The sequence below is a fragment of the Gorilla gorilla genome, chromosome X (assembly GCF_029281585.2).
Source record: "Gorilla gorilla gorilla isolate KB3781 chromosome X, NHGRI_mGorGor1-v2.1_pri, whole genome shotgun sequence".
NCBI classification, from domain to species: Eukaryota; Metazoa; Chordata; class Mammalia; order Primates; family Hominidae; genus Gorilla; species Gorilla gorilla.
Genome location: NC_073247.2, coordinates 129,152,967 through 129,176,665, shown reverse-complemented (window position 1 = coordinate 129,176,665; position 23,699 = coordinate 129,152,967).

Below are 23,699 nucleotides of genomic sequence, written 5' to 3'. Positions count from 1 at the left end.
CTATCTCTGTCAGTCTTCTCCATTGTAATTTCTGGAGACCTCCAACTACAATCCAGTTTCGTTTCTTGTAATGCCATTTAAAACATGTTCAAAGTTCAGTCGTCTGCTCATGAAAATTACTTTTTTAGTGTTTCAACTGCCACCCACACATGATGCACTTTGAACACAACCAGTTTTTATTTTCTAATTGACTTTATTTTCTAATTTGTTAGCATTTTTCTCTCTCATATTCAAACTTAATGAGATAAATAGCAAATTTAGTAGATAATTTCAAATGATTTATTCATAAGGTTTCAAAATCTGAGCAAACTATTTCATACAACTCTTCCAGAAAGTTAAAAATAAAATTTCTACCTATGCCAAAATAAACAAAGAAGCAAAACTTTTTGGATGCAAAAATGTCTACTTTTATAAATATACAGGACCATGTTCAAAATGTAATATTTTAATTTCCTAGTCCATGCTATAGATATGATATTCACAATAATCAGGAGACATATTATAAATCAGTTATAGTTCAGTATATATATATATACGTATATATATATACACACATATATATATACATATATATATACGTGTATATATATACATATATATATACGTGTATATATATACATATATATACGTGTATATATATACGTATATATATACGTGTATATATATACATATATATACGTGTATATATATACGTATATATATACGTGTATATATACACGTATATATATACGTGTATATATACACGTATATATATACATATATATATATACGTGTATATATATATATGCAAGTCCTGTTCAGTTTCTCCTAATTAATTCTCCAATATGACTACTTATTTCCATTTCCATTGCTACCCAATCTAAGTTACCATCATCTCACACTTAGATTATCGCAATACCTTTGTAACTGGCTTTTTACTTTCATTGTTGACTACTGCGGTAGACAGAATAATGCCCCTCCATACACATACCAGGATGTTCAGGAATCCGTGTGTATGTCACCTTGCATGGTAACAAGGGTTTTACAGGTGTGATTAAATTAAGAATCTTGAGATGGGGAGATTTCTCTTGGACCATTCAATTTGCTCCAATGTAATCACAAGGGTCCATATGAGAGGTAGACTGGAGGACGAGAATCAGAAAGTGAGGATGTAATGACTGGAGCTGAGGTCAGAGAGGAGAGAAGATGCCCTACTGCTGGCTTTGAAAATGGGGGAAGGAGCCATGAATAAAGAAATGTAGGTGGTGTCTAGAAGCTGGAAAAGACAAAGAAATGCATTCTCTCTTAGAGTATCTAGAATGAAGACTTCTGCCTTGATTTTAGCCCATTGAAACTAGATGTTATAGACTTCTGAATTCTAGGACTATAAGACAACTAGGTGGTTTTTAAGCCATTAAATTTGTGTTAATTTGTCATAGCATCAATTGGAAACTGATAAAAATCCCTACAATAGATTCTCCACACAGCAGAGCAATCATTTATAAAAATAAAATCTGTCTATGACAGCCCTAGGCACTCAGGAAAGAATAAAAAATGCGTAGCATGTCTGTCAAAGCTCTGTGTTATGAGTTGAATTGTGTTCCTCTCAAAATCCATATATTGAAGTGTTAAGTCCCACTACCTCAGAATGTGACCTTATTTGGACATAGAGATTTTATGGAGGTAATCAAGTTAAAGTGAGGTCGTTGGGATAGGCACTGATGCAATATGACTGATATCCTTATTAAAAAAAAAAGAAATGTAGACACAGAAACACATGGAAAGAGGAAAGACAATGTGAAAAGACAGGTAGAATATAAGGAGACAGGCCTAGAAGAGAGCCTTCCCTCACTGCCCTCCAAAGGAACAAACTCTATTGATACCTTGATTTTAATTTTTTTAGCCTCCAGAACTATGAGATCGTTGATTTATATTGCTTAAGCCATTCAGTTTGTTGCACTTTGTTACAGCATCCCTGGCCTCTGCCTGCCTCTCCAGGTTTATCTTGAGCTATTCTCCCTGGTCTCTCTGCCCTTGAGCTACATGAGCCTCTGTATTCCAAGCCTTTTTACATACTGCCTGGGACATATCTCGCCCTACCACTTATTACCTGGTTAACATCTACTCATCCTTTGGGTCTTAGCTTAAATGTCACTCTCTCAGATACTTTTCCTGGTTACCAATTTAAACATTCTTCAACTCTCCATTATTCATTCATAACACCCTGACCCTTTCTGAAATAGCTCATGTAAAATTACAAATATATTTTAAGAGTAATCTATTAATATCTGTCAGTGAGCATGTCTATAGTGTTAACTACTGTATACACTGCACTTAGCACAATGCCTAGCATTTAATAGATATGTATTTGTGGAATTAATGGATAAATTCATTCCTTGAGATAATATCTCTGAAAAAATCTGCTTCAAATTTATATTTTCTTGTCTAGGCCTCACATTCCAAGAACAGGAATCTGACAAACTACCCCCTGCAGTCTTGGTAAAAGGCTCCTAAAACAGGGTTGCTCCTCTTCTCAGATAGAGACAAGAGATGCAGTCCTGTTTCAAACCCAGGAAAACATCTGGAATATGCTGTCCTTTGGATGGTAACACTTCTTATATGGACAAGGAAGGGAAATCCTCAGTGAATGTAATGAAACTATCAAACATTCACTATTATAGGGGAAAAAGGAAATTTAAAAGGAGAGGAAGTTTTAGAGAAATTTGATTCTCATAAAGTTTGAGGATATCATGAGCCCCAACATTTTTCTCATTAAGAGATACTGTAACAAGAGACATCTTAATATTTGCTCCAACCCTAATGCTTGATTTCACAATCTATGTCCAGACATTGCCATCACAGTAATAATTGAGCCAAAAGTCATAGAACTAGATGAATACTTAAGCCTTAATACATACAAATTTTTTGCTTTGTAATATTGCCTTTTCTTTTGTAGCTGTTAATGTTTTTCATTTTTATAAAGTTTCCTAATACTTTGTAAAATCACACTTTAGGATATAAAAGAACAAATATCACAGGTATCAATCTGCAAGGATACCTTTTATAAATTGCTCTGATGTGAGAAGCTTATGAGTCACAATGTTTGTGCTATAAATTCATTATAGAGTCTCATATCATGGCCCATCATCATTTTAGCTTGGCATGCTTTCAAAGCTTCTCAATAGCACTAACAATTTGTTGTTTCTCTTTCTGGCTCCTTTAATATCCTACCCTTTAGAATGCCGATTTGCATTATGAAAAACTTAAAAATACCCCCAATTAAAGTTGTCCACTGCAATACTAATTCTGAGCTGGGCATCAAGACTCACAATGCTAGTTAAATCTGATAAATCAGGCTTTGAAGTTTCTACATTAGCTATCTCTTTGTGAAGTTGGATGTTGTTAACACATCATCATTAATCCAACTGTTTTCCTGGTTGAATTGGTTGTTTCAGTAATCATTCCAATCAAGCCATCTGGTTCTTTTGGCCATTAAGAAAACCAGATCAAATCAACTGTTCAATTGCTTGGCAACAGACTCAAAAAATGGTCAATATAATGAATCCTATAAAGCCAGCCTCAATTCTGCAGAGGAAAGTTGCTAAATCACAACACTTCTGGAGAATGCAGATTGTTTTGTTTTCTCTGTCAGCAAGTGCAGAGTGGTATTTTGCTTCTTGTTTGGTAAAGGCATCTTTAATAAACAATTACAGCTCAGCACTTGTGTTAGTTGAGTTCCAGGTTTTTAAATATTAAAGTTCACAAAACACCTATGCAAATGATAAGTGTTATCTATCTATCCATCTATCGATCTATCTATCTGTATATATACACACATGGGGGGATAGAGGGAGGGAGGGAGAGATAGAGAGAGGGAAAGAGAGAGAGAGGGAGATTGGTTTTCATGAGTTATCCATAAAATTCTGTATGCATTTATTTATGTGATCAGAATCTTAAAAATTAAATCAGCTGAGAAATAAATGAGGAGATAGGAATCACACTAAATTATGTAAAGGCCATTATTGGGCTACTGAACACAAAAGAAAAACAATAACAAAACACTTTCACTGTGTTGAAAATTAATTATTTGGGTATAGTATATTTGGAAGCATCAAGAAACAAAGACATTTGAGAAAGTATGTGAATTCTTTAAGGTACAAATATATTGTAAATGTTGACTGAAACATTCCTAAGAATTAAACTGAACTGTTTGTTCAAGCTGGAAACTATAATTCTTTGTAACTTTTGTTAGAATGCAGTTTTAGTAAACAACATTTGTAATATTTGCAAATGAAATAAGGAAGCTGTAATCATGATGTTTCCACCCTGTGATTTTATATATTAGGAACTGTATAAAGTCTTAATAATTGTTATTCCTTGCATCAGGCTACCTACATCATTTCCTTATAAATTTGAAATATTTTATATGTTAAAATTAGGTCATTTCAGCCAGAAAATTCATACCAAATTGCAGTTCCTGGACACACAGGCCGAGTTGTCAAAATATCCTCATCAGCTGAGTAAATTTTTGCTGAGAGCAAAAACAACAAACTGAAAAACACAAGGACCCTGTAAGCTATCAATTAGCCCACATATAAGAATAAATATACCAAATATAAATTATGTCTGTGGTATAACACACACACATGTACACATACACGAACACACAGGCATACAGAGTTACACACTTAATGATCTTTTTTTGAAATAAATAGTTGTTTAGAGAAAGTCTCCTTGGCAGCAATCCTTGCCATCTAGTTAGAAAACAAGAGGTGTCATCATCATCATTTAAAATCAGTTACAGCAACAAATTTCAGTGTGTCAAATGCCAAAGTCACAACAGAATTAAGAGTTACATGGTATCTTCTGATAATGGAAACTGCAAAGGAATCTAGACTTAAAGGGAGTAGTAACAATCCAAATCCTTATCCATACCGAAAAGTTAAGATGCCAAGCTAAAATCAGAGATCAGAAAGAAGGGGCCATATATGGGATTGTTTCTAGAAAAGATTTTGGAAGAGAGCTCCACTAGCCAACACGCAGGGACAATTTTGATTGGACAAGATTGTAGAGAAGGAACGTAATTACAAGGCCATCACAGTCTCTCAGATATAAAGCAATGAGATCCTAGATTAGGGTTTGCTCTAGTGATAGCCATTGCCGAATAGTTTTGTGATGAAGAAAGATTTTATGTGACTGAATGCAAAATGAGTTAAAATATTTTGATGTTCCCCCCTTATGATGAAGCCAGCCACTTATGTTCATTATCTTCCACAGAAAAAATCTGTGCTCTATTAGTTATTCTTTTTCTCTGCTATATCTCCAATTACTTCCTATTCATTGGGTCTTTGTTCTCTGCCTACAATTAACCAAAGCCTATATGCCTTCAAAATAAAAACAAAACAAAAATCTTCCCTCAGCCCTGAATTTTCCTCACTTATCAGACTATCCATTGTCCTTCCCTCTGCTACTAAACCCTTTGAGAAAATAGTCTATAATTTTCTCCTTCCCTTCAGCTCATTAAAAAAACAAACAAACAAACAAACAAAAACCTTTATTTTAGGTTCGGGGTAGATGTGCAGGTTTGTTATATAGGTAAACTCATGTCACAGGGGCTTGTTGTACAGATTATTTTGGCACCCAGGTACTAAGCCTATAGTACTAAGCCTATAGTACCCAGGTACTAAGCCTATAGTCCCAATAGTTATTTGTTCTGATCCTCTCCCTCTTCCGACCTTATTTCGAACAGGTGAGAGATGATGATCCAGTTTCATTCTTCTACATGTGGCTTGCCAATTTTCCTTCATAAGAGGGTTGACAAGTAGAAAGGGCATGCTTACTGGAAGCCAGCCTGGCTGACTCCATTACAAGTGTGTGATTGATGATATCCTGAGGTATAAGGAAAGACCACATCATATGGTGGATAAAAATATGGGCTTTGGAGACCTATATGTAAGGCCTAACTCTACCTATTTTTATCAGTGTGACCTGTGCAATTTATTTGATTTTGATTAGCCTCAGTTTCCTCATAGGTTAAATAGGAATAATAATTCCATTGCCTATCAGTGTAGGTGTTCAACAATAATTATTTATTATGCTAGAGCAATGTTCTCTGAAAGATATCCAAAGGTTAAAAAGAGGGAGCAGGATGCTTACACACTTTCCTGAGTTTTATCTTTTGTAGTACTAAGGATCCTCTCTTGTAAGCCATTGCTGCCACCAGTCTCTTTAATTCTTGTCCTTAGCCTAGAGCTGTCAGTTTTAGGACTGCGAGATATTTGTAGCTTTCAACCTTCTGAAATATGCCCCTTTGTAGTTTAGACAAGCAATATAATAAATCCCCCCTTGCCCCGCAGCTTACTGTGGCTTGCCTACACAGTAAAATTGAAGACACAGTTAAGCTTGTGAATATTTGACTATGAGATGTATAGTATCTAAATTAATATTAATAAAATTAATTATAATTATGATAATGGCAGCTAAAAGTTACTGAGCCTTTACTATGTTCCAGGCTCTGTTCTCAGTGCTTGACCTGCATAATCACTTAGTCATCACAACAGTCTCATGAGACAGGTATTATTATCCTCAAGTTTAAGTCAAACTCATTAAGGCTCAGAGAGAGAGGTTAAATAGCTTGCCAAAAGTCATGCAACTAGCAAATATAAAAATAGTGATTTGAGCCCAGATCCATTTGACTCTATAACGTGAGTCTTAATCACTAAGCTATTTTAAATGATAGCCAATTGCTGTGAGACTCAAATGAGACTGTAAATGTAGCAGTGGTTTAAAAACCTAGAAGAACTATCAAAATGGAAGGGTTTATTATTACCAAAATGATTAACTGAGGCTGTCACTGTTTATCCAGATGCTTGGCAGCATGTAGACAAAGCCTAAGGCTATAGTGGACCTTTTCCAAGTGGCAAAAACTTAAATGTAATATAAGCTATTTGGCAACATGTCTTTATTTTCAAAGCAATAGGCAAAGCTTATATGTGCAGCTTCCTAATGGCATGTCCATTGAAGTAACTGCACCTGTTCTACAATTCAGAGAGATTATATAACTCAGGACACTGGAAGCTGTTCTCTAGCATTCAGTTATTTTAACAAACATTAATTGAAAACTTTTACTCTGTGACACGCATGTTTCTGGAGCATTTCCTGTGTTCAGATTATTCTGAATGTCTCTTGGGTTTCAAAGATTGGCAATCAATTTGAGGTTTTTAAAAATACACTCTATGGTCCAAAGAAAACACATCCTTGTGCTAACCACTCAATTATATCTATCCTACAAGTGTTAAACAGTTTTGAAATATACTTCATACATTAGTGACATTCTCTATTGCACCTCTCAATATCCTGAGTAAATAATTAAACATAAAGTTTAGAATACTAGAATAGGTAATTTAGATATAAGAGCCTCAGCCTAAGTATTCTATTAGTTTTAGTAATAAAAAACCTAGGAAGGATTGTAAATTTAACCAGTGTCACAAGTTTAAAGCCCATCACCCAAATTTCCAGAGGGGTTCCCTTTCTAGCTATTAATAATAAATTAAATAGCTCTCCAGTAAAACCCTCTTGATATTTCAACCTCTTCTGCATATCTGGGGGAGTGGGGAAGGCATGTAATGCTTAGATTGTAGTATTTAGAGCTCTCAGCTTAGTAGAGTCATGACTTAGCACTTTATGTACATTTCAGAAATTGTGTGTTGTGTGTGTTTGAGATTTAGACTGTGCTCATCAAATGATGGTTTTTGAAAGCTATTGTAGAACTCAGGAATGTTAGAGTGCTAAATATAATCTAGAATATCACAATCCCAGGTTTTTCAGGACTTAGAAAGTTTATGAGGAGGGGAACTTCCAGGTTCAAAACCAAGACAGTATCTAGAAAAGCCAGGACAAATTGGTCACCCTAAATTTTTATATAAAACTTTTATTTTAGATTTGTAGGCCTAAGGTCAATAACATAGTTGAAGTGAAATAATATAATCAGGTTGGATGTTAGGGGGACATATGTTACATGTCATGATGGATTCATTTACAGTTTATTTTGTCACCCAGGTAAAAAGCATAGTACGTGATAGGTAGTTTTTCAGTCCTCACTCTCTTCCCACTCTCTACCATCAAGTAGGTCCTGGAGTCTGTTGTTCCCTTCTTTGTGGTCATAATCTTTAGCTCCCACTTATGAGTCACAACATGCAGTATTTGGTTTTTCCATTCCTGTGTTAGTTTGCTTAGGATAATAGCCTCCCGCTCCATCCATGTTGCTGCAAAGGACACAATCCTCTTCTTCTTTATGGCTGCATAGTATTTAATGGTGGGCATGTATCATGTTTTCTTTATCCAGACTACTATTGATGGGCATATAGGTTAATTTCATGTCTTGGCTATTGTGCATAGTTCTGCAACAAATGTATGCATGCCTGCATCTTTTTTTAAATCTTTTATACTGTATTTTTTTATTATTATACTTTAAATTCTGGGGGAAATGTGCAGAATATGCAGTTTTGTTACATAGGTATACATGTGCCATGGTTGTTTGCTGCACCCATCAACCCATCACCTACATTAGGTATTTCTCCTAATGCTATCCCTCCCCTAGCTCCCCACACCCCAACAGGTCCAGGTGTGTGATGTTCCCCTCCCTGTGTTCATGTGTTCTCATTGTTCAACACCCACTTATGAGTGAGAAGATGTAGTGTTTGGTTTTCTGTTCTTGTGTTAGTTTGCTGAGAATGATGGTTTCCAGCTTCATTCATGTCCCTGCAAAGGACATGAACTTATCCTTTTTCATGGTTGCATAGTATTCCATGCTGTATATGTGCCACATTTTCTTAATCCAGTCTATCATTGATGGACATTTGGGTTGGTTCCAAGTCTTTGCTATTGCAAATACTGCCGCAATGAACATATGTGTGTGTGTGTCTTTATAGTAGCATGATTTATAATCCTTTGGGTATATACCCAGTAATGGGATTGCTGAGTCAAATGGTATTTCTAGTTCTAGATCCTTGAGGAATCACCACACTGTCTTCCACAATGGTTGAAATAATTTACACTCCCACCAACAGTGTAAAAGCTTTCCTATTTGTCCATATCCTCACCAGCATCTGTTGTTTCCTGACTTTTTAATGATCACTATTCTAACTGGTGTGAGATGGTATCTCATTGTGGTTTTAATTTGCATTTCTCTAATGAACAGTGATGATGACTATTTTTCATATGTTTGTTGGCTGCATAAGTGTCTTCCTTTGGGAAGTGTCTGTTCATATCCCTCACCCACTTTTTGATGGGGTTGTTTTTTTCTTGTAAATTTGTTTCTTTGTAGATTCTAGATATTAGCCCTTTGTTAGATGGACAGATTGCAAAAGTTTTCACACATTCTGTGTGTTGCCTGTTCACTCCGATGATAGTTTCTTTGCTGTGCAGAAGCTCTTTAGTTTAATTAGATCTCATTTCTCAATTTTGGCTTTTGCTGCCGTTGCTTTTGGTGTTTTAGACATGAAGTCTTTGCCCATGCCTATGTCCTGAATGGTATTGCCCAGGTTTTCTTCTAGGGTTTTTATGGTTTTGGGTCTTACATTCAAGTCTTTACTCCATCTTGAGTTAACTTTTACATAAGGTGTAAGGAAGGGGTCCAGTTTCAGTTGTCTGCATATGGCTAGCCAGTGTTCCCAACACCATTTATTAAATAGGGAATCATTTCCCTGTTGCTTATTTGTGCCAGGTTTGTCAAAGATCAGATGGTTGTAGATGTGAGGTGTTATTTCTGAGGCTTCTGTTCTGTTCCCCTGGTCTATATATCTGTTTTGGTACCAGTACCATGCTGTTTTGGTTACTGTAGCCTTGTAGTATAGTTTGAAGTCAGGTAGTCAGGATGCCTCCAGCTTTGTTCTTTTTGCTTATGATTGTCTTGGTTATATGGGCTCTTTTTTTGTTCCATATGAAGTTTAAAGTAGTTTTTTTCCAATTCTGTAAAGAAAGTCAGTGGTAGCTTGATGGGGATAACATTGAATCTATAAATTACTTTGAGAAGTATGGCCATTTTCACGATATTGATTCTTCCTGTGCGTGAGCACAAAATGTTTTTCATTTGTTTGTTTCCTGTCTTATTTTCTTGAGCAGTGGTTTGTAGTTCTCCTTGAAGAGGTCCTTCATATCCCTTGTAAGTTGTATTCCTAGGTATTTTATTCTCCTAGTAGCAATTGTGAATGGGAGTTCACTCATGATTTCGCTCTCTGTTATTAGTGTACAGGAATGCCTGTGATTTTTGCACATTGATTTTGTATTCTGAGACTTTGCTGAAGTTGCTTATCAGCTTAAGGAGATTTTGGGCTGAGACGATGGGGTTTTCTAAATATACAATCATGTCATCTGCAAACAGAGACAATTTGACTTCCTCTCTTCCTATTTGAATAGGCTTTATTTCTTTCCCCTGCCTGATTGCCCTGGCCAGAACTTCCAATACTGTGTTGAATGGGAGTGGTGAGAGAGGGCATCCTTGTCTTGTGCTGGTTTTCAAAGGGAATGCTTCCAGTTTTTGCCCATTCAGTATGATATTGGCTCTGGGTTTGTCATAAATAGTTCTTATTATTTTGAGATACGTTCCATCCATCCCTAGTTTATTGAGGGTTTTTAGCATGAAAGGCTGTTGTATTTGTCAAATGCCTTTTCTGCATGTATTGAGATAATTATGTGGTTTTTGTCATTGGTTCTGTTTATGTGATGGATTACGTTTATTGATTTGCATATGTTGAACCAGCCTTGTATCCCACGGATGAAGCCAAGTTGATCGTGGTGGATAAGCTTTTTGATGTGGTGCTGGATTCAGTTTGCCAGTATTTTATTGAGGATTTTTGCATCAATCTTCATCAGGGATATTGGCCTGAAATTTTCTTTTTTTGTTGTGTCTCTGCCAGGTTTTCATATCAGGATGATGCTGGCCTCATAAAATGAGTTCAGGAGGATTCCCTCTTCTTCTATTGTTTGGAATAGTTTCAGAAGGAATGGTACCATCTCCTCTTTGTACACCTGGTATAATTTGGCTGTGAATCCGTCTGGTCCTGGACTTTTTTTTGCTTGGTAGGCTATTAGTTACTGCCTTAATTTCAGAATTTGTCATTGGTCTATTCAGGATTTTACTTCTTTGTGGTGTGGACTTGGGAGGGTGTATGCGTCTAGGAATTTATCCATGTCTTCTAGATTTTCTAGTTTATTTACATAGAGGTGTTTATAGTGTTCTTAGATGGTAATTTATATTTCTGTGTGATCAGTGGTGATATCCCCTATATCATTTTTATTGTGTCTATTTGATTCTTCTCTCATTTCTTCTTTATTAGTCTGGCTAGCGGTCTGTTTTGTTGATCCTTTCAAAAACTCACCTCCTGAATTCTTTGATTTTTTGAAGGGTGTTTTGTGTCTCTATCTCCTTCGGTTCTGCTCTGATCTTAGTTATTGCTAGTCTCCTGCTAGCTTTTGCATTTGTTTGTTCTTGCTTCTCTAGTTCTTTTAATTTTGATGTTAGGATGTCAATTTTCGACCTTTCCTGCTTTCTCTTGTGAGCATTTAGTGTTCAAAATTTCCCTCTACACACTGCTTTAAATGTTTCCCAGAGATTCTGGTACATTGTGCCTTCATTCTCTTTGGCTTCAAAGAACATCTTTATTTCTGCCTTCATTTTGTTATTTACCCGGTAGTCATTTAGGAACAGGTTGTTCAGTTTCCACGTAGTTGTGTGGTTTTGAGTGAGTTTCTTAATCCAGAGTTCTAGTTTGATTGCACTGTGGTCTGAGAGACTATTTGTTATGATTTCCATTCTTTTGCATTTGCTGAGGGGTGTTTTACTTCCAATTATGTGGTCAATTATTTCTTGATATGGATAAGTGTGACGAGGTGCTGAGAAGAATGTATATTCTATTGATTTGGGGTGGAGAGTTCTGTAGATATCTATTAGGTCTGCTTGGTCGAGAGCTGAGTTCAAGTCCTGAATATCCTTGTTAATTTTCTGACTCATTGATTTGTCTAATATTGACAGTGGGGTGTTAAAGACTCCCCACTATTATTATGTGGGAGTCTAAGTCTCTTTTTAGGTCTCTAAGAACTTGCTTTATGAATCTGGGTTCTCCTGTATTGGGTGTGTATACATTTAGGATAGTTACCTCTTCTCGTTGCATTGATCCCTTTACCATTAAGTAATCCCCTTCTTTGTCTCTTTTGATCTTTATTGGCTTAAAGTCTGTTTTATCAGAGATTAGGATTGCAACACCTGCTTTTTTTGCTTTCCATTTGCTTGGTAATTATTCCTCCATCCCTTTATTTTGAGCCTATGTGTGTCTTTGCATGTGAGATGTGTCTCCTGAATGCAGCACACTGATGGGTCTTGACTCTTCATCCAGTCTGACAGTCTGTATCTTTTAATTGGGGCATTTAGCCCATTTATATTTAAGGTTAATATTGTTATGTGTGAATTTAATCCTGTCATTATTTTGCTAGCTGGTTATTTTGCCCTTTAGTTGATGCAGTTTCTTTATAGTATCAGTGGACTTTACAATTTGATATGTTTTTGCTGTGGCTGGTACCGGTTTTTCCTTTCCATATTTAGTGCTTCCTTCAGGAGCTTTTGTAAGGCAGCCTGGGTGGTGACAAAATCTCTCAGCATTTGCTTGTCTGTAAAGGATTTTATTTCTCCTTCACTTATAAAGCTCGATTTGGCTGGATATGCAATTCTGTGTTGAAAATTCTTTTCTTTAAGAAAGTTGAATATTGCCCCCCACTCTCTTCTGGCTTGTAGGGTTTTTCCAGAGAGATCCGCTGTTAGTCTGATTGGCTTCCTTTTGTGGGTATCATGACCTTCCTTTCTGGCTCCCCTTAACATTTTTTCCTTCATTTCAACCTTGGTGAATCTGACAGTTATGTGTCTTGGGGTTGCTCTTCTCAGGAGTATCTTTGTGGTGTTCTCTATATTTCCTAAATTTGAATGTAGGCCTGTCTTGCTAGGTTGGGGAAGTTTTTCTGCATAATATCCTGAAGAGTGTTTTTCAACTTGGTTCCATTCTCCCCATCACTTTTAGGTACATCAATGAAACATAGATTTGGTCTTTTCACATAGTTCCATATTTCTTGGTGGCTTTGTTTGTTCCTTTTTATTCTTTTTTTCTTTAAACTTGTTTTCTTGCTTTATTTCATTAAGTTGATCTTCAATCTCTGATATCCTTTCTTCCACTTGATTGGTTCAGCTATTGATACCTGGGTATGCTTCATGAAGTTCTCATGCTGTGTTTTTCAGTGCCTTCAGGTCACTTATCTTCTTTTCTAAACTGGTTATGCTAGTTAGCAATTCCTCTAACCTTTTTTCAAGGTTCTTCGCTTCCTCATGTTGGGTTAGAACATGCTCCTTTAGCTTGGAGGAGTTTGTTATTACCCACCTTCTGAAGCCTACTCCTGTCAGTTTGTCAAACTTGTTCTCTGTCCAGTTTTGTTCCCTTGCTGGCAAGGAGTTGTGATCCATTGGAGAAGAGGCGTTATGTTTTTTGGAATTTTCAGTCTTTTTGCACTGGTTTCTCCCCATCTTTGTGGATTTATCTACCTTTGGTCTTTGATATTGGTGACCTTTGGATGGAGTCTCTGAGTGGACGTGCTATTCCTTTCTGTTTGTCAGTTTTCCTTCTAACAGTCAGGCCCCTCTGCTGCAGGTCTGCTTGAATTTGCTGGAGGTCCACTCCAGACCCTGTTTGCCTGGGTATCACCACCAGAGGCTGGAGAACAGCGAAGATTGCTGCCTGCTCTTTCCTCTGGAAGATTCTTCCTGGAGGAACACCTGCCAGATGCCAGCCAGAGCTCTCCTGAATGAATTGTCTGTTGGCCTCTACTGGGAGGTGTCTGCCAGTCAGGATACACAGGGGTCAGGGACCCACTTGTGGAGGCAGTCTGACCCTTAGCAGAGCTCGAATTCTCTACTGGGAGGTCCACTGCTCTCTTCACATCTGTCAGGCAGGGATGTTTATGTCTGCTGAAGTTGCACCCACAGCTGTCCCTTCCCCCAGGTGCTCTGTCCCAGGAGGATGCAGGTTTTATCTATAAGTCCCTGACTGGGGCTGCTGCCTTTTTTTCAGAGATGCCCTGCCCAGAGAGGAGAAATCTGGCATCCTGGCCACAGTGGCTATGCCAAGCTTTGGTGGGCTCTACCCAGTTCGAACTTCCAGGTGGCTTTGTTTACACTGTGAGGGTAAAACCTCCTACTCAAGCCTCAGTAATGGCAGACGCCCTTCCCCCACCAAGCTCAATATCCCAGGTTGATCTCAGTCTGCTGCTGTTCTGGCAGCGAGAATTTCAAGCCAGTGGATCTAGTTTGCTGGGCTCCATGGGGGTGGGACCCGCTGAGCCATACCACTTGGGTTCCTGGCTTCAGCCCCCTTTGCAGGGGAGTGTACAGTTCTGTCTTGCTGGTGTTCCAGGTGTCACTGCAGTATGGAAGAAAACTCCTGCAGCTAGTTCCATGTCTGCCCAAATAGCTGTCCAGTTTTGTGCTTGAAACCCAGGGCCGTGGTGGGGTTGGCACCAGACAGAATCACCTGGTTTATGGGTTGCGAATACCGTGGGAAAAGTGCAGTATCTGTGCCAGAGTGCATGGCTCCTCAGGCTCAGTCCCTCATAGCTTCCCTTGGTTAGGGGAGAAAATTCCTTGACCCCTTGCACTTCCCATGTGAGGAAATGCCCCACCCTGCTTTGGCTCACCCTCTGTGGGCTGCACCCACTGTTCAACCAGTCCCAATGAGATGAACAGGGCACCTCGGTTGGAAATGCAGAAATCACCAGCCTTCTGCATCAATCACGCTGGGAGCTGCAGACCAGAGCTGTTCCTATTCGGCCATCTTGCCAGCAATCCCATGTGTCTTTATGGTAAAACAATTTATATTGCTTTGAGTACATACCCAATAATTTGATTGCTGAATCAAATTGTAGTTCTGTTTTAAGTTCTTTTAAAAATTGCCAAACTGCTTTCCACAATGGTTGAACTAATTTATATTGCCAGCATCTGTTATTTCTTGACGTTTTAATAATAGCCATTCTGACTACTGTGATATGATATCCCATGGTTTTGATTTACATTTCTCTAATGGTTAGTGATGAGCATTTTTTCATATGCTTGTTGTCCATATGTATGTCTTCTTTCAAAATGTGTCTGTTAATGTCCTTTACCCACTTTTTAATGGGGTTCTTTTTTGCTTTTTGTTTTAAGTTGCTTATAAATTTTGAATATTAGACGTTTATCAGATTCATAGTTTGCAAATATTTTCTCCCATTCTGTAGGTTGTCTGTTTAGTCATAGTTTCTTTTGCTGTGCAGAAGCTCTTTAGTTTAATTACATTTCATTTGTCAATTTTTTTTGTTGCAATAACTTTTAGTATCTTTGTCATGAAGTCTTTGCCAGGGCCTATGTCCAGAATGGTATTTTTTTTTATATCTCAAATTCATTCAGTTCAACTCTGATTTTGGATATTTATTTTCTTCTGCTAGCTTAGGGGTTGGTTTGCCTTTGTTTTTCTAGTTTCTCTAGATGTAATGTTAGGTTGTTAATTTGAGATCTTTCAAATTTTTGATGTGGCATTTAGCACTATAAACATTCCTGTTAACACTGTTTTGACCCTGTCCCATAGATTCTGGTATGTTGTATCCTTGTTTTCATTAGTTACAAAGAATTTCTTGATGTCTTCCTTAATTTCATTGTTTAACCAAAAGTCATTCAGGAGCAGGTTGTTTAATTTCCATGTAACTGTATGGATTTGAGCACTCTTCTTGTATTGATCTCTATTTTTATTGCACTATGATCTGAGAGTGTGGTATGATTTTGGTACTTTTGGATTTGCTGATAATTGTTTTATGGCTGATTGTGTGGTCAAATTTAGAGTATTTGCATTTGTAGATGAGAAGAATATATATTATTTTGCTATTGGGTGGAGAGTTCTCTAGATGTCTGTTAGATTTATTTGGTCAAGTGTTCAGTTCAGGTCCCAAATAGTCATTTTTAGTTTTCTGTCTTGATAATATTTTTGATACTGTCAGCGGGGTGTAGACGTCTCCCACTATTATTGTGTGGTTACCTAAGTCTCTTTGTAGGTCTCTAAGAACTTGTTTTGTGAGTCTTGCCACTCCTGTGTTGGGTGCATATATATTTAGGATAGTTAGATCTTTTTGTTGAATTGAACCCTTTACCATTATATAATGCCCATCTTTGTCTTTTTTCATCGTTGTTGCTTTAAAATGTTTTGTCTGAAATTAGGATAGCAACCCCTGCTTTTCTGTTTTCTATTTGCTTGGTAGATTTTTCTCCATCCCTCTACTTTGAGCCTATGTTTGTCATTGTATGTGAGATGAGTCTCTTGAAGACAGCATACAGTTGGCTTGTACTTCTTTATCCATCTTGCCACCCTGTGCCTTCTAATTGAGGCATTTATCCCACTGATGTTACAGGTTAATATTGATATGTGCATATTTGATCCTGTCATTATGTTTTTAGCTGATTATTATGCAGGCTTGATTGTGTGTTTGCTTTATAGTGTCAATGGTCTGTGTACTTAAATGTGTTTTCGTGGGTGCCATTAACAGTCTTTTCTTTCCATATTTAGCATTCCCTTAATGACCTCTTTTAAAACAGGTCTTTTGGTAACAGATTCCCTTAGTATTTGCTTGTCTGAAAAGGTTCTTCTTTCTCCTTGCTTATGAAGCTTAGTTTGGATGGTTATGACATTTTTGGTTGAAATATCTTTTCTTTAAAAATGCTGAGTTTAGTACCCTAATCCCTTTGGGCTTGTAGGGTTTCTGCTGAGATTTCCTCTGTTAGCCTAATGGAGTTCTCTTTGTAGTTGACTTGGTCCTTCTCTGTAGTTGCCTTTAACATTTTTGCTTTTATTTCAACCTTGAAAAACCTGTTTACCATGTGTTTTGGGTATGGTTGTCTTATACAGTATTGTGCACAGGTTCTCTGCATTTCCTGAATTTGAATGTTGGCCTCTCCAACAAGGTTGGGGAAATTTTCATGGACAATAACCTCAAATATGTTTTCTAAGTTGCTTGCTTTCTCTCCCTCTGTTTTAGGGATGCCAGTGCTTCATAGGTTTGGTCTCTTTACATAATCCCATATTTCTTAGAAGTTTTGTTTATTCTTCTTTCTTCTTTTTTCTTTATTTTTGTCTGACTTATTTTGGTGAACTGCTCTTCAAGCTCTGACATTCTTTCCTCATGTTGGTTGATTCTGCTGTTAATATTTGTAATTGTATTATGAAATGCTTGAAGTAAGTTTTTTCAGCTCTATAAGATTAGTTTGGTTCTTTCTTAAAATGGCTATTTCATCTTTCAGCTCCTGTACTGTTTATTGTATTCCTTAGATACCTTGGATTGGGCTTTGAATTTCTCCTGAGTCTTGATGAACTTCATTTCTATATATATTTGGAATTATATTTCTGTCATTTCAGTCTGTTTAAGAACCATTGCTGGCAATATAGTGTGGTTGGTTGGAGGTCAGAAGACAGTCTCACTTTTTGAATTGCTAGAGTTCTTGCACTGGTTCTTTTTCATCTGCATGGGCTGATGTTCCTTTAATGTTTGAAGTTGCTGAGGGTTTTCTTTGTTTGTTTGTTTTCACCTTCTTTGATGCCCTTGGGGGTTTGATTGTGGTTTAATGTGGGTTCAACTGAATGACTTTATTTCGGGAAGATTTTAGGGGACCAAGGATCAGCTCAGCACTCCTAGGCTGCATGCTCTAACACTGGTGGTCTGGTAGGGGGCACCTGGCTTTTTTCCCTGACCCTTCAAGGTTAGGAACCTGCTGCACTAGAGGGACCAAGGTGTTCCTGGGCTGCTTGCTACAACACTATGATGAGTCTCACTGGCCAAAACACTTCATAGGTGTGATAGCAGCATCAAACCCTCTGGGCTCCACACAGGCTGGAGTCCTGCCCCTGCCACCTCTTTAAGCAGCAATCCCTGCCAGCTCAAGTGTCCTTGGGGGTCATGGTGTTTCCTGCTACCAGGATTCCAGATGTTCATGGCAAGAGCATGACACTCTTTGCCTGTTCAACTTACCCCTTCCCCAGGAGTCACTGAGGGCCAGGAATGAGCCCTGGTGCTTGGTTAGTCATCCTACATTTTAATGCTAATGTTTCTCTTGCACTGTTTTGCTTTGGATGTGAAACAGAGTAAAGGTCATAATTGCAAATATTTACATTTTATTGTTAAAAGCAATTTTATAACTGGCTAAAATCCAAAGGCAAATGTTGTAGGAAGGCAAGTTTTAGCTATAAATAAGAAAAGACTTTCAAATTGAGGTGTCACTTTCAAGTGCCTGATTGGAGATACAAGATACAATGGTCTGAAAGCCATGCAGGATCCAACAAAGTATTGACCTCCGAGAGTTTAAAACATAGTCAAACACGGCAAGGGTTGAAGTTATTGATGCATCTTTTCTGAAGTGCAAATGGAGGCCAGTGAATTACAAGGCAATTAGGTTGAGATGATCAATTATGGGGCAGTGCAAGTAATCCAGTGTAACATGGATCAGTGTGAGTAGTCCAAAATAGAGCTAATAAGCAACAAGAAGGCATTTGTAGTCTTTTTTGTTGTGGTGCTAGAGCACACTGTGGTACAGGAGAGGGTCTTACAGATTAAAGCCATAGGACAATGAGGCACTTGATAAAACATCTACAGTTGATGGAAAGTTAAGTTAAACTTAAATTATATTACATCATATTCCCATTAAATTTTAATAATCATTATTTCTAAATTCGGGATAATAATCCAACTTCATGGGATTAGCATGGGGATTAAATGAAAAAATATGTATAGCATCATGAAGCATTTAGCACAGTTTCTGACACATAATTGCTAGGTATGTGGTAGCTATTGTTAAAATTATTAAAATATTTTCCTAAATCTAATATTTCTTGATGTAAAATATTGTTTTTTTTGTAAAGTGTAGAGCTAAGTTTTTACTTGTGTGCCATTCCTTATAATAAACATATTGCCAAATTATTGATGCTTGGTGCAAATATTTCAATTCTCATTATAATCGTTTTTTTGACACAACTTCAACAGTAAAAACTTTTTCTCTTGTTCATAATTTGGATTTTTACTAAATAAAGTTCGCATTGCATTTCTAATTGTTTTGCATGCCATTTTCCCTTATACTCAGATTTATTAGAGCAAATTTCCTTGAGTCATTTGGGATATAACACTAAATCATACTAATGAAATAAAATCAACTAATTGCACTTAAATCAGATGCTATACAACCATAAATTATGACATATAATTACCTATTGAGATTATTATTTACAATTTATAGTAACTCTGATTTGGAATTTATTTTGCTAATTTAAAAGAATATATTTAATATGGAAGTAGAATGTAATAGAAGGTGATGGGATAGAATGCCAGTTAAGTGCATGGATTTTTAAAGTAAGGTCTATTGGTTTAAATATTTGTTACAATATTGTGGAACCATTGGGCAAATTATATTTTGTAACTTATCTCAGCCTCAGTTTTCTCATCTATGCAATAGAAAAAAAAGTCTACCTTATAGTATTGTCAGTGAAGATTAAATCAATGAAATAAGTCCTATAGAACATTTAGCTCATGGCTAAATTGCCAGACTATCAGAAGTAAATAAACATAACTGGTGCTCAATAAATGTAAGTTATTTCTGCTGCCACTACTACTGTTTTTAGTCATTTGAACATCATAAAACAATCTTTAAAAATCATCATTTGGATAAAAAAATCAAGTATATTCTTTCTATTTGAACCTGACCTTTTATTGGATTATGACTTATATGTCTATTTAGCATATTAATGTTTACACTTTGTCTACTCTAGTACATTGGTCATTTAGGAAATGGTGCTAGTAAAAATATTTGTGCATAACACTGCATGAGAATCAACAATTCAGAATATACAGCTGGACAATCAAAATGAGCAGTGGCCCTAACAATTCACAAGGCCTTAATATCTGACTGAATATTAGCTTACTTTTGACACATAATAAAGGTATGGCAAAAATTTAGGTATTTCAAAAACCAAAATTATATAGCATGATCAGGCAGGTCTGAGTATGGACAGATTCACAAAGATAAATGTCTAATGTGTGCTGTGGCATATTATTCTTTACTACAATCCTTGGAAATAGTATGAATTTATGTTCTAGTTTTCCATACATTAAACTCTTGGAGATGAGTATAGTCTGGGATAGAATGACTATGTGGCTAAGTTGGAAACAGGTGTGATTTCTGCTTTCTTCAGTTATTTAGGTAGTAATAAAGGCAGTAGGTTGGCTCAAGATTGAAGTGGAAAATCTGTGTCTTTACACTACCAAATCATCAATTAATTTTACTTCCAAAGCATTTTGAACATGGCCTATAAATGCCCCTTAAGTTAACAATAGTGATATTCAAGCCTTGTTTGACATCCCAGAGTAACTCTACATATTTAGAGACATTGGCCAGATTCTTAGATCAAATATATTTTAACTATAAAAAATATCTATAACATATAGTACATTTTCTTAGGGGAGGAAAAAAGTATTATAAATCAAATTTAAAAGGGAATTATAACTCCAAAATAATTAGGAATCCCTGGCAGTGTTTTTGAGTGGTAGAGGAATAACAGCTAATTTGAGTGAGGCAAAGGGGTAAGGGAGCCTCATTTGATGAATTCAATTGAGGATGTCAAGCTGCATTTAAATATTGCCAAATATCCAAAAAGAAATGAAAATATAAAACTAATTGTTCAGCTATATTAAAATAACTACCTATTGGATCTTTTTTTTCACAAATGTTAGGCATTCAGATCATTAAAAGCTACTAGAGTCCTTAGCAGGTCAACATGGTTTCTTGTAGACCATAGTAAGGAATTTGGATTTTATTCCAAAGGTGACATTTATTCCACTGGAGTTTTTGGCCAGTGAGTGTTATATGATCATATTTTAGTATTTAAAGAATAATTTGGATGTTTAATGGGCGATTCAGTTTAGAAGGGAAAAAGAGGAATGAGTCTTGTGATAATCGAGCTATGAAATTATAGTGGCTATGACTAGAGTGCTATTGGTAGAGGAGGTGATAAATGGTAAAATTCACTATTTATTTTGAAGATTAAGCTGTTAGAATTTCCTGATAGATGTGATGTGGGTGGTAGGATGATAGAAAGAACAAAATCAAGGATGACTTTCAAATGTTTAAGCATCTAGGTGAATGATGGTGTCATTTATTAAGTTGAGGAAGATGTGAGATGAAGTGCATTTATTCAGCTTCTACTAACAAACTCCGGCCCTATGTTAACCCCGTCATCTATTTTCTGTACTGTCTATTCCTTGGATGATAAATACTACTGGAGAATCCTTTACTTCTGCTGATAGAATTCACCATAGTAGATTCATCCTCTTTTGACTCAACTACATTCTCACTGTTGTCTATTAATACATTTACTCAATTTACTATTAAATTTTTCACTGGAGATATTACAAATTCTTCCACTTATCTCAAACCACCCTCCACTCTTTGCTTCTCCTAATCTCAATAAGTGACTGTATACTTTACTTCATATAGAAGTTTGAGGTCATCTGATACAAGCTTTTATGAAGTTTTAGGACATCTTCTACTTTTCTTCTGTTGTAGAAAAGGGGTTCCCTCTTCCTTTTTAAGGTTATTATTCGCTTATGTTCTGGTTAATGGTACAGATGGTAGGAAATTGAATTATCTTTTCTTTTCTACCCTGTATCTTCAGTAATCTCATTTTCTATATAGATTGCTGGCATTGCTAGTTATGGTAATAGTGTTAGCTTGAATCTGTCAGGGGCTGCCACATGAAGAAGAATATCCTGAAAAAGAAGCCAGCACAAATGAATGCAGGGGTAGAGGAGAGAAGGGGGAGGGGAGGGAGGAGAAAGGGGAGAAAGCGAGAGAGGAGAGAGAGGCCCAGTGATCCAATGATACTGTTTATGCCCCTTGGATGTTGGATGTTGCCCCTCCTAAAAGTATATATATCCCTAGTCTTTAAATGATATAGGCTTAAAAATTACAATTTTTAGATTTTTACTTAAGCTAGGTTGAATAGGGTTTTTGTCACTTGCAACCTATAGAGTTTTGAATAATAGGGTTCTTATGGTGACTCCTGCTACATCCCTGTGACTCTAGGAACCACATTGAAAGTTACCATTCTTGAGTAAAGTCTTAAGAAACTCATTTCTAGGAAATGAGGAAAGATTGAACACATTTTCAGAAACAGAAAAAAAAAACCATTGAAAGAGAGTGTTGATTGATGGAAAAGGTGAGTGAAAATGTGCTCAAAAGCATAGATGGGCAGATAACCTTAGAAAGGAAGAGAGAAATTTGAGTCAGGGAGGAAGATAAAAACACTTTCTGTACCTATGGAGTTTTATTGAACCAACTTGGTTTATATACCAGTCCCAGAACCAACCATTGTGTCTAGAGACATAAAATGTTCTAGTTAGCCCAGGCCACCCCTGCTAGGGGTGGGGACAACTGAGATCACATGAAGTGGGGTAGGAGTGACTTCCAATAGGAAAAAAAGAGGTTCCATGACAAAAGAAAAAAGAACAAATAAAAATAAGTGTTGGGTGGGTAAAATCAACAGATATTAATCCTGATGGTAAAATTATACATGTGATGAGAGGGGTGGCAAGTAAAAACAACTCTGACACCACCACTCAGCCTCCCCCTGCTTCAACTGAAGCAGCTCTGTTTTTCTTGGATGCTTATTACATATATATATATACATATATATATACGTATATATATATACACGTATATATATACATATATATACACACACACGTATATATACTGATATACTGTATATATATGATATATATGTATATATATATCAGTATATGTCAGTAATCTCTGAGTGCTGAAATATATATATATATATTATACCTCAGTACACATGCACACATGCACACACACACACACACACACACATATATATATCCTCATAAGATTTCATTTGGAAAAAAAAACAATGCCATATAACATAGAGGTCTTAGTCCATTCAGGCTGTTATACCCACAAAAACTTCTTATTCTATCTTCAGTATATCCCTATCAACCAAGAAGATTTGTGGAGCAATATTCCCCTAGATTTGATATGTTTATCACTGTGATTTCATGAGATGATTTTAGGTGGCATAGAGGTGAACATTTCTTAAATTTTAGTAGTCATACTAAGTTTCAAAATTCACATCTTAACAGATATTATTGCTACTTATGGTGTTAAGTAAAAATATGTGGTTGATTTAAAGAAAATAGTATAAATGAAGCATAAGTGATAGAAATTGAGGAAGCTGTTATGTGATATTACTCCCAGTTGTTTGGACTGTAATTATACATGCCTTCTTAGTCCTTCCTCCATGCTCCACCCATTCCACAACTAGGAGATTTATTTAAAAAAAGAGATACAGTGCTTTATGTTCAAACTTAAAAAGTTTTAGCTCATATCTTAATATGGTTATTTCTGGATTTTTTAGATAATTTAAAGTAGAAGCAGAGTATTCAATGGTCTATAATGGTCCTAGTAGTCACTGGAAGTTTATCTTAACTAATGTTTTTAAATTATACTTTAAGTTATGGGATACAGGTGCAGAATGTGCATGATTGTTACATAGGTATACATGTGCCATTGTGGTTTGCTGCACCCATCAACTCGTCATCTACATTAG